Genomic DNA, 13,115 nt, shown 5'->3' on the forward strand with positions numbered 1-13,115 from the left:
ATTCTTAAGATCAAAAGTACCAAGAGATTCAAATGGCATGTCTAGCTTTCGCCTCCAAGGAGAAGCATTTAGATATTGTAGTTGCTCATTGCCATCCTCATCATCACTATTAAACTCCCCCACTAAGGTTTTCTCTAATGCATCAGACATTAGCATGTGATCAAGTTCTGAAGTTACCGCAGAATCAATCAAATCCACCTTTAAGCACTCATCATCTTATGTAGGGAATTTCATCGCCTTGAATACATTGAATGTCACATCCTGATCCTGCACCCTCATAGTAAGTTCACCTTTCTGCACATCTATCAAGGTACGGCCTGTAGCCAAGAAAGGTCTTCCCAAGATTATGGGAATCTTCTTATCTTCCTCGAAATCCAAAATAACAAAGTCCGCAGGGAAGAAAAGCTTATCCACCTTTACTAACACGTCCTCCACTATGCCTCATGGATATATAATAGAACGATCAGCCAATTGTAGAGACATGTAGGTGGGCTTTGGATCAGGCAAATTTAACTTTTTGAAGATAGACAATGGCATCAGATTGATGCTTGCTCCCAGATCGCACAGGCATTTGTCAAAAGATAACTTGCCAGTGGTGCAAGGAATAATGAAGCTACCTGGATCTTTAAGCTTTGGAGGTAGTTTTTGTTGCAGCACAGCACTGCACTCTTCCGTTAGAGCAACGGTCTCAAGGTCATCCAGTTTCACTTTCCTTGAAAGAATATTCTTCATGAATTTCGCATAACTAGGCATTTGCTCCAGAGCCTCAGCGAAAGGTATGTTGATGTGAAGTTTCTTGAACACCTCTAAAAACTTACCGAACTACTTATCCAGCTTTTGTTGTCACAATCTCTTAGGGAAAGGTGGTGGAGGATAGAGTTGTTTCTCCCCTGTATTACCCTCAGGCAGAGTGTGTTCAACAGTAGTCTTCCTTGGTTCCGCCGCTTTCTCCTTTTGTTTCTCTTCTTTATTCACAACTTCAGCTTCTCCATCTTTTGCTTTTTCAGCATCAGCAACTTTTTCAGACCTTAAGGTAACAGCCTTTACTTGCTCCTTAGCTTCCATCCTGCCTGGCACTTCAGTATCGCTGGGAAGTGTGCCAGGTTGATGATTGAGCAGGGCATTGGCTATTTGACCGATTTGATTCTCCAAGGTCTTGATGGAAACAGCCTGACTTTTGCACAACAGCTTGAGTTCCTCGAAATCAGCACTAGAAGGTGGAGCAGCACCTTCTTGTTGAGGATATGATTGCCTTTGAGCATAATGTTATGGTTGCTGGAATCCAGGTGGATTAAACTGTTTACTTACTCCTTGCTGATATGGTTGCTGAATAGCATTCTGAGTATTGCTCCAGCTAAAATTGGGATGATTTCTGCTGTTAGGATGATAGGTAGCTGGAACAGGTTGCTGCGATCGCTGATAATTGTTCACATACTGAACAGATTCATTCACTAGAGAACACTGATCTGTAGCATGAGAACCTGCACAAAGCTCACAGACCATAGCTATCTGATTGACTTCATAGGTGGCTAAAGAATCGACCTTCAAAGACAACGCTTGGAGATGCGCTGCAATAGCTGTAGCTGGCTCGACTTCCAGAATACCTGCTACCTTCCCAGGCATCATCCTTTGATTTGGGTTTTGATGCTCATTTGCAGCCATAATTTCAATAAGATTATAAGCCTCAGTATAGCTTTTGGCCCACAAGGCGCCTCCAGCTGCTGCATCGAGCATGGGCCGAGATTGGGCCCCCAAACCATTATAGAAACCAGTGATCACCATCCAGTCAGGCATACCATGATGTGGACACTTTCTCAACATCTCCTTGTAGCGCTCCCAAGCTTCGCACATAGATTCTATTGGTTGCTGCGCAAACTGAGTAAGAGACTTCTCATAGCTGCAGTCTTCGCCATTGGATAGAACTTCACTAGAAACTTCTGCGCAAGATCTTGCCAAGTAGTGATGGACCCAGCTTGTTCAGAATGTAACCAGTCCTTATCTTTATCCCTCAGAGAGAATGGGAAAAGCCTCAGCTTGATAGCCTCATCTGTCACACCATTATATTTGAAAGTACTACAGATCTTGACAAAATTCCTGATGTGCATGTTGGGATCTTCAGTCGCAGCACCTCCAAAAGAAACGGAATTCTGCACCATCTGAATAGTGCCCAACTTGATTTCAAAATTATTGGCCTCAATAGCCGGATGCATGATGCTTGAATGAATGTCATCAATTTTAGGCCGAGAAAAGTCCATAAGAGCTGGATCTGCCGGAACTATACGATCACCCATGATTACTGGTTCTTTCTGCTCACTCTCGTTATCTGAATCTTCAAATTATATCTTCTCCGGAATATCAAGAACTGAGTCTGTCTCCTCAGCCGTATCTAAAGTCCTCTTGCGAGTACGAGAACGTGTTTGCATAAACGCTCGCTAAGGTACCTGAAACACAACCGGAAATAATAAGTAACACGTCTTAATCAATGAGTCTTAATGACCACTGATGGTAAGTACATAAACTAAACAAATACGCCGAGTCCCCGGCAGCGGCGCCAAAAACTTGTTAGGCACAAAACACGCGCTAATAATTCACGCAAATATACGTGTTCGCAAGTAATATAGAATAATTTCTAGTTCGTTCCCACAAAGACTCAGACTAATTATGTTCAATTAACACTTACTCACCAATGTATGATTACTTCTCAATGTCAAGACAATAACACTTAGATTTGATTAACTAATTATTAACTATAATTAACTACGAGAATTAAACACTTAATTGATATTTGAATTAACAATATTAAACACACATGAGATCATAACTTCATTACTACTTCCTTCAATAGTTATTGTTATTACCCTTAGCATGTAACGGTGATGATATTAATCGAACAACACGAAACTGATAAAGCCAACTTTCGTTGTACTAATACAATTCTACCAAACATCCACAATTAAGATAGAAGTTGAATATGCATCAATTATGTTGAGACCCTATATGTCTATAGAATTTGAAAATATAACGATTTAAGCACAAGTAATTCCTTATGATTATACAGGGCAATTTAAACGGTTAGAGTTACCCCTAATCATGCATACACATACATGAACCTATGCTATCATGAAAAGTTTTAAACCTCAAGATCCACCGTCGCTTCACAAGAGATTAACACCCTATCTTATATGTTCGCGACGCACATAAGACGAATAAGCACAACCTATGCTAGATCATACAATCATCACACACTAAGGTATTAAAAAACTAACTAAAGAATTCCATAGTAAATCCGTTACGACCCCATGATCACGATTAGCCCATGATAGAACTCATCATCATCATGGGTTCATATGAAAACAGGATAATAACACACAAGATAAACTAATAAAAAATACTTATTAAAACCAGAGTACGTCACAAGAGTAATAAGGTTCAAAGTAAAGAAAACTAGCATCCACTGATACAACGAATAAAAGAATCACAAGAAAACTATGCTTCCTCTTCTTCATTCCGATGTGCTAAAACGGTCTTCTTCCTTCTCTCCTTGCTCCTTGATTGATACCACGATTCGTTATTGAAACGTCTCTGAAAACTACTTATATAGAGCCCCACAAGTCCCAGCAATCTCAGAAGTCAGAAGTCCAACAGAATCAGGAGTCTAAAAATCAGTGTTTTATTTTACGCCCCTGAGTGGCCGCCCAGCAATCCTGAGCGGGCACCCAGCTTCCTGAGCGGCCGCCCAGCCAGGCTGAGCGGGCGCCCAGCACCTTACTGGAAAAATGCTTTGTTCTGCTCCCGTTTTCTGCTGCGTTCTGCTCTTAACTTCCCACTTGCAATGCCAAGCACTCCTCTAGGCTTATTCTTAATAAGATCTCCCCAGAAACACAAGTTATACCCTGAAATGCACAAACACTAGAAAAACGCATCAAATACACAAAATACTTGATTTCAAGACATCAATTCAAGCCATTATAGGACGTTCTAAGTGGTATAAATTGCCACTTATCAATAAGTACGGTAACAAGAGCACACCCAAAAGGATTTAGATCTCGATTTTATTGAAAACTATTATAATAGAAATTAAAGATTTAGAAATGGAGGAAACGGGATGAGAGGATGGATGGGACGGATGTGAATTTGATGGAAGGAGGGGATGGTGAAGGATGGATGATAGTTATGAATGACGGCCGACTCTCATTAGGGTTTTGAAAGAAAAGAAAGCTTGGGGGTTTTCGTTGTGTTTAAGCTCCCTATTTGTCCCATGTTCACCTATTATCATAGAAGCAAGTTACTAAATGTATATTTTATTGTTATGTGTCAGTTTCCTCTGCCATAATTTAAACTGTATGTACTGTATTCTTCTTTGTGGGCAACCGGTAATATGATAAGAAGTCTTATACGTGCAATTTAATTAGTTAACTTGTGCATGTATTGTATTATATATCAGTTTTTGAAACCATATCTGCCATATTTTGATATCTCTGTGTCTGGTTTTGAATTTACTACATCATGGTTTATGTTCATGTAGATGTACTAGTTTAATTAGAATTTTATACTACTGTGTTTACATAATATGCATACTAGAGTATTATTATAAGTAGATCAAAATATACATGGCCATGATTTGTGAGTTGATAATATAAATGGGAATGTCCTTGTTATTGATAGATCATTTTGGTACGAAAGTCATACATTTGACTACAATATAGCATAGATAAATTATTCAATAAAGTAAAATAATTCTTCGCATGTCTTTTAAAAAATAATATATTATATGGTAATCAAATTCAAGAATATTTTCACTTTTCCATCAGTAAATTATTAAAATACTATTTATTTATCTTAAGAGTTTCTATGTGTAATTATAAGTATACTATTATTTTAGTTTTTCTTTTAAATGGTCTAGTTGGTCAACTAAATTAAGCTATAACCTTGTTTTATAATTTATCTAATTATTTTTTTATGAATATGTAATTATGCTTCGTCTCTATTACCTGTCAGGTGTATAGACTAAAGTTGTATGTAATTCACATGTTAAGATTTTGAAACCATAATGACCTTGCTACTTTACAGATTAGAACTCGCGTGTCTTATTGGGCTTTAAGGGCCATTAGCCTTGTTTTTTTCATAATCTTCATGATATTATGTGAATGCTTAATTATATAATAAAATTATCTATACTTTGGTAATATATTTGGCGATTAATTATTGATTTAAATATTATCTAGGTGTTACGTGGTTTCCTAATTCAGTCACAATTCGAGGTAAGTGATTTTTCGTTACTCACTAGTATTTAAATTAATTGATTCATTTTATTCGACCCTTTTTCTATATCTGAAATATTTGATTAATTTTGATTATCAAAAATTGTGATATTGTAAATAGAAAAGAGTATTTAGATATTCCCAGTTTTAGTTACGTATCGATTTATAGAATCCGGCCACTGGATAGTGTGGCGTATAGAACTAGTTTACGCACGTTCCGGAACACATAGATACCTTGTTAGGCCTTATCTTAGCGAGGGACGTAAACTAGCCCTTATCGAATTATAGAAGCCGTGTCACTGGTATAGTGTGACCGTAATTTATAACAGTGGAATAGATATGACTCCGATAATTTGGAACTGTAATTGATTTAAAGTCTGAAAATTATTTTAGAAAATATTTTTGTGAGTCATTGAACAATAGTTACTTGTTGGGCTTCATAGCTTATTTTTGTGTATACATTTCAGGTTTGGACTTTCGAAAAGAATAAGGATGACTTGGACATGTTTTTTGGAATTTTATTTATTTCATATTGAACTTTATTATTGAATTATTATTCGAGCTACGCCTCAAATTTTATTACTTTGAATTATGTGTTGACTTTTGATGTTTCGGGTTTGAGAAACTTGATCATTTTGGTTTAGAAATCGAATTATCGTGTTTCCGCTTATTAGTTTTTGTTTAGAATTAATATCCCGAAAAGTCGAGATGTTACAGATGGTATTCAGAGCCTAGGTTTAAGATCCTGTAGACTACCTTGTAGGTTGACTTGTGGGTTAAGTACTCTATAATCGTTTCCTTCTAGTTGTAAGTATTAACACTTCATTTTGGACATTTATAGATGGCCGATAATGAGAATGTGTGGGGTCTTGTTAACGGATCTGATGAGTATATGGAGGAAGACCTGGAGGAAGACCCCGAGATGGAAATAGAAGAGCTATCGCCATAAATGTCCATTGATATTGATGATGATGCGCCTATGCTTGACTATGATAGCGAGGAACCTATTAAAAACTCGCCTTTTGTTGAGAGTGTTATCCATCCACGTGAAAGTGATGCATTGACGAAGGCAATGAGAGAAAATGTGGTGCTTGAGCTTAAACTTAAGTTTAGAAATGACGAACCTGTAGAAGTCGAGAGCAAGTTAAGAAAGGAACGTCATGATATTTTAAAAGATTATTTTTTGAATGTCCGGGACCTTGAAATTGCGAGTGATAGAGCCATAGAAGACCTCTAAATTGCAAGCGAGAAAGCTGAGAGAGCCCTGGAAATAATAAGGAGGGACACTCGAAGGCATGAACTTATAATAAAAGGTGGTTTTTGTCATTGGCCATTGTCAAGGCGCTGGCTTGTTACTTGGCTTGGGAGAGTTACGAAAGATTTTCTTCGAGCTTTTCGAGATGGACTTGGAGAGACTAGGAGAAATATAGAAGAAGCTTTAGAATGAAAGAGTTTATGATCTAGCTTTGTTTATCTTGTTTGATTTTGGGAATTGTTCCTTTAAATATTAAGTTTTATTTGGAATAAGTTGGATTTTGTGAAGTTTTATTTATTATAATTGCATTGTAAGATCTAAATGCTACTTTAAGGATTTTTCTACTTGATTATTTGAGTTGTTTGAGAAGTGGATATTTTATTTATTTAAAAACAATGACTCTTTGCTTAATTATTTATATGTCAAATAAGTTCTTATTTTGTTTTAATAGAAAAATGACTACACGGAGTGGACGAAGTGGAAACAACAACAACAACAATAACAATAATAATGGTGGTGCTTTTGATCAGCTAGCACAAACTTTAGCTGATCTAGTAGGAAACCAACAGCCAAGACAACCAAGTATAGTCTCAGAATTCAAAAGACTTAACCTACCAAGATTTGATGGAGCAACGGACCCGGCGTTAGTTGAGAAGTGGGTTCAAGAGATGGAGAAGGCCTTTGAGTTACTTGGAAGCAATGATGAGCAAAAAGTGACACTTGCTGTTTACCAACTTCAAGGGAGTGCCTTTGACTGGTGGCTTATGGAGAAAAGGAAAAATGAGACAAATGCAGAAGAAAATCAAGAACTATATTCATGGGAAATATTTAAGAAAGGTTTAAATGGTCTAGTTGGTCAACTAAATTAAGTTATAACCTTGTTTTATAATTTATCTAATTATTTTTTTATGAATATGTAATTATGCTTCGTCTCTGTTACGTGTCAGGTGTATGGACTAAAGTTGTATGTAATTCACATGTTAATATTTTGAAACCATAATGACCTTGCTACTTTACAGATCAGAACTCGCGTGTCTTATTGGGCTTTCAGGCCCATTAGCCTTGTTTTTTTATAATCTTCATGATATTATGTGAATGCTTAATTATATAATAAAATTATCTATACTTTGGTAATATAGTTGGTGATTAATTATTGATTTAAATATTATCTAGGTGTTACGTGGTTTCCTAATTCAGTCACAATTCGAAGTAAGTGATTTTTCGTTACTCACTAGTATTTAAATTAATTGATTCATTTTATTCGACCCTTTTTCTATATCAGAAATATTTGATTAATTTTGATTATCGAAATTGTGATATTGTAAATTATAAAAGACTTTTTAGAGATTCCCATTTTTAGTTACGTATCGATTTATATAATCCGGCCACTAGATAGTGTGGCGCATATAACTAGTTTACGCACGTTCCGAAATACATAGATACCTTGTTAGGCCTTGTCTTAGCGAGGGACGTACACTAGCCCTTATCGAATTATTGAAGCCGTGTCACTGGCATAGTGTGACAGTAATTAATAATTGTGGAATAGATATGACTCCGATAAATTGATATAAAGTCTAAAAATTATTTTAGAAAATATTTTGTGAGTCGTTGAACGATAGTTACTTGCTGGGCTTCGTAGCTCATTTTTGTGTATACATTTCAGGTTTGGACTTTCGAAAAGAATAAGGATGACTTGGACATACTGTTTGGACTTTTATTTGTTTCATATTGAACTTTATTATTGAATTATTATTCGAGCTGTGCCTTAAATTTTAGTACTTTGAATTATGTGTTGACTTTTGATATTTCGGGTTTGAGAAACTGGATCATTTTGGTTTAAAAATTGAATTATCGTGTTTCGGCTTATTAGTTTTTGTTTAAAATTAATATCTCGAAAAGTCGGGATGTTATACTTAATCCTCATTGTGTGCAGGGCAAAGAGAAGAAGGTCATATGGATCCAGGCGTATGACAGGTGATAAAGCCCTTCTATCACAATTTGAGGAGATGGCTGGCCCATTAGTGACTTTTGGAGATAACAACAAAGGTTTCACAATGGGATATGGCAATTTGGTTTCTGGAAATGTTGTCATTGAAGATGTAGCACTGGTAGCTGGTCTTGAGGTGAATCTCCTGGGTGTCAGTCAATTCACAGATAAAGGAGTCAATGTTTCATTTGACAAAGGATAATGCTCAATTTTCAGCAAAAAGACCGGTAAAGTTGGTTTGAAAGGAGCAAGAAAGGGAAGTTTGTTTGTTGCGAATTTATTCAGTAAATAAGGATGGAATATGTTGCTTCTACACCAAGGCATCTGTTGAGAAAAGGAAGTTGTGGCACAAAATGTTCTCTCATCTGAATTACAAAGCTATCAATACCCTGGTGAATAAGGAGTTAGTGAGAGACATGCCAAATTTGGAGTTTGCTCAAAATGAAGTTTGTGAGGCTTGTCAAAAAGGCAAAATGAAGAGATTTAGTCATAAGAGCAAAATTGTGAATTCTATAAGTGCACCTTTGCAACTTATTCACATGGACCTGTTTGGACCAATTAATGTCTTATCTATCTCTAGAAAGATATATGCACTTGTGATGGTGGATGACTCCTCAAGGTACAATGGGTAGATTTTATGCATTACAAGGATGAAACTCCGCACGTCATAATTGAACACATCAAGAAAATTGAGAAGCAGGCTGAAGATCAAAACTGTGTAAAAAGATTGAGGAGTGACAATGGCACAGAATTCAAAAATGTAACCTTAAATGAATTCTGCAAGGACAAGGGCATTGTTCAAGAATTCTCAATAGCTAGAATACCTTAGCAAAATGGGGTAGTTGAAAAAAAGAACATAAGCTTGGTTGAAGCTGCTAGAACAATGCAGCAAGATGCCAATTTGCCAACAAGTTTTTGGGAAGAAGCTGTCAATATTGCATGCTACACTCAAAATAGATATTTCATCAATAAGAATCTTGGCAAATCACCCTACTTAATCTTATCAAAAAGAAGCCTACAGTGAAGCATCTACATGTGCTTGGAAGTAAGTGTTATGTTCTAAAAGACAACTCTGAATATGTGGGAAAATTTGACTCTAAAGTTTTTGAAGCAATTATTCTGGGATATTCCTTGGAGAGAACTGCCTACAAAGTCTATGTGATTGAACACAAGAAAATTATGGAAAGCACATATGTGACTTTTAATGATGACAAGTGTCCAGACTTGGAATACCTTGATAAAAATGAAGCTGAAGCCCTAAAATTTGAAAATCTCAACATTGATAGTGATTCTGAAGATAAAGTTGAAGTCAACACAAGCAACAAAATGAATGAAGAGTCAAATGAATAAGTGAATCATGTGAATGGAAGCTCATCTCAAACACCTGAATTTGATAGCACAAACTAAGGTGGGGGGGAAGAGGAGAAATTCTGCAAGTCATGCCAATGGTGAAGAAAATACAGAAACTTCAAGTCAACAAAGTCATACCAGAAAATGGGATAGGAGTCACACTAGGGAAGCAATTATTGGTGATCCAAATGCTGGTGTAAGGACTAGAAGTACAACTGCTAATGAATGTCTATATGCATGCTTTCTTTCACAAATTGAGCCTAAGAAAACTGAGGAAGCTCTACTTGATCCTGATTGGATATCTGTTATACAAGAAGAGCTAAATCAGTTTGAATGAAAAAAAGTTTGGAAGTCGGTTCCTGTACCAAAGAATAGAAGTACAATTGGAACAAAGTGGGTGTACAGGAACAAGATGGATGAAAATAGAATTGTAACAAGAAACAAAGCAAGGTTGGTTGCAAAAGGCTACTCGCGGGAGGAAGGAATTGATTATTATGAATTTTTTTCTCCTGTTGCAAGACTTAAAGCAATTAGGATCTTTCTTGCATTTGCCGCACAATCAAACTTTAAAGTGTATCAAATGGATGTAAAAAGTGCATTCCTTAATGGTGAGCTGGAAGAAGAAGTTTATGTGCAACAATCACCTGACTTTGAAGATCCAGAATTCTAGACTTTGTATAAAAATTACTCAAGGCTCTCTATGGATTAAAGCAAGCACCTAGAGCTTGGTATGGCACACTGTCAGAATTTTTACTTAAATATGGATTCACTAGAGGCACAATTGACAAGACTCCCTTCTACAAGCAGCATGATGGTGATATGATCCTAGTTCAGATCTATGTTGATTAGACCATTTTATGTTCTACTAATGAAAAGTTATGTCAAAGATTTTCAAAATTCATGCAGAGTGAATATGAAATGAGCATGATGGGAGAATTAAGTTACTTTCTTGGACTTCAAGTTAGTCAAAGAAATGATGGAATCGTCATCAGCCAAACCAATTATGTTAAAGATTTATTGAAGAAATTTAGAATGGTTGATTGTTCACCTGCATCAACACCTATGTCTACAGCTACAAAGTTGGATGAAGATAAGAAAGGAAAAAGTGTAGACATCTCAGGCTATAGATGAATGATTGGATCTTTGCTGTATTTGACTGCAAGTAGACCAGACATTATGTTTGCAACATGCCTGTGTGCAAGATTTCAAGCCAATCCAAAGCAATCACATTTGATGGCTGTAAAGAGAATTTTTAGATACTTAAAGGGAACATTAAACTTGGTATTATGGTATCCTAAGGGAACTGGATTTGAAGCCGCGGGATACACAGATACAGATTTTGCTGGATGCAGGGTTGACAGGATGAGTACTAGTGGAAGCTGTCAATTTCTTGGACAAAGACTTGTATCCTGCTATAGCGAGAAATAACAACCTGTATCAACTTCCACAGCTGAGGCTGAATACATAGCTGCTGAAAGTTGTTGTGCTCAAGTGCTCTGGATTAGAAATCAGCTAATGGACTATGGCCTAGTGTTACACAAAATTTCAATTATGTATGACAATACTAGTGCTATTTCTATTGTGTCTAATCTAGTTAATCATTCTAGAACAAAGCACGTTGATATAAGGTACCATTTTATTAGAGAACATGCTGTAAATGGTACTATTGAGCTTTTTTTTGTTCCAACAGAAAAACAATTAGCTGACATTTTTACTAAACCTTTGGATGAAGCAACTTTCACTAGACTTGTTGGTGAAATTGAAATGTTATATTCTTCATCCTAAAGCAAAAACTCGGATAATATGTTGCAGCAGATTAATTTCTAGTGAATCCGAATTTAATTTTATTTAATCGGAAATTAACTGGAATATGAGTTACAAATATTTCAGAATTCTCTGTATATTTATTTTTTGAAATTCATATTTAGCTTGGAATTTTTCAAATTCTAAGAAAACTGTTTAATTATTATTTTGCATATTCAATATGTGAAATTCGCATAAGGCAGAATCAAAAGAAACAAAAGTATATAGAGAAATGAGTTCTCGATAAGTTTAATTGACTTCTCGACAAGTCATTTTGAGACTTCTCGATAGAGTTCTCGATATGTCATTTTCTTGACTTCTCGAAGGACTTCTCGACAAGTCTCATTATGACTTCTCGATAGGTCATTGTAGAGATCTCGATAAGTCACTTTGAGGCTTCTCGATAGAGTTCTCTACTAGTATCATTCTTAGACTTCTCGATAACTCAAAACTAAAATTATTTAGCTCAATAAATTATTTTAGTAAAATACTTTTGATATAAAATCATTCTAATTTTATTATGATTAATTCAAATAAAAATTGAAAAAAAATCAGTCCATTCAGGACAAACTGGGTATTTATTTGACATCTCGATAAGTCTTTTTTTTGTTTTTTATTCTCGACAAGTTACTCACCTTTTTCTATAAATACCCAGACATCTCGACATAGCCCCTCTTTACGCTTTCGAGATCTCAAGTGACCTAATTTTTCCAAATTCTAACTGTTCTCTCTCATTTCGAACTCTTTCTTGTTCAAATTTATTACCCACTAAATTTCAAACACTTCAAATGGCATCAAACAATGTTAGAGCTTTTATCCTAAAGGAGGCAACAAACTACCTTGCATTCACAGATGCTAACCAAGCTCTTGATAGCTTCAAGAGTTTTGTTAAGTTCTTTTCTGAGACATTCTTTGCAGGTGCTCTAACTACAAATCCAATTTTGTATCTGGATGTTCTCAATGATTTCTGGAACACAGCTGTGGTTAGGAAAGTTATGCATGAGAACCAAACTGCATCTTTGGTGGTAAACTGCTCAATTCAAGGGAAACAAGTGGAATTCAATGAAATTGATGTCAACAAAGTTTTGGGGATTCCTACTGACAACTTGGTGAAGGTTCCTACTCAAGAAGAATTGGATGAATTCATGGACTTCATCAATTATAGTGAAAGGATCAACCTAACCAGCCTGAACAAGAAGCATTTAAGGAAGGAATAATCATTCATGTTTGACTCCATTGTAAGAGCTTTGACTTGTAGGAAGACAGGCTATGACAACATCTCAAGTGTTGTCCAAAAACTGGTATTCTCCATGGCTCACAACAGACACATCAATGTGGGGATGCTGATCCTGCAGGAACTTAGCACAAGGCTCACAATGCCTTTTTCTACAAGAAGTAAGGAAATCTTCTTTCCTAAGTTTATAATGTATGCTTTAAACCATAAAGTTCCAGACATTTA

General features: G+C 35.9%; 1 pseudogene; it reads left to right on the top strand.

Annotated features, from left to right (window-relative positions):
* The first annotated feature begins 1,792 nt into the window (after positions 1–1,792).
* On the top strand, positions 1,793–1,906 carry LOC141669258 (small nucleolar RNA R71; annotated as a pseudogene).
* Positions 1,907–13,115: the final 11,209 nt, after the last annotated feature.

The sequence above is a fragment of the Apium graveolens genome, chromosome 6 (genome assembly GCF_009905375.1).
Source record: "Apium graveolens cultivar Ventura chromosome 6, ASM990537v1, whole genome shotgun sequence".
NCBI lineage: Eukaryota > Viridiplantae > Streptophyta > Magnoliopsida > Apiales > Apiaceae > Apium > Apium graveolens.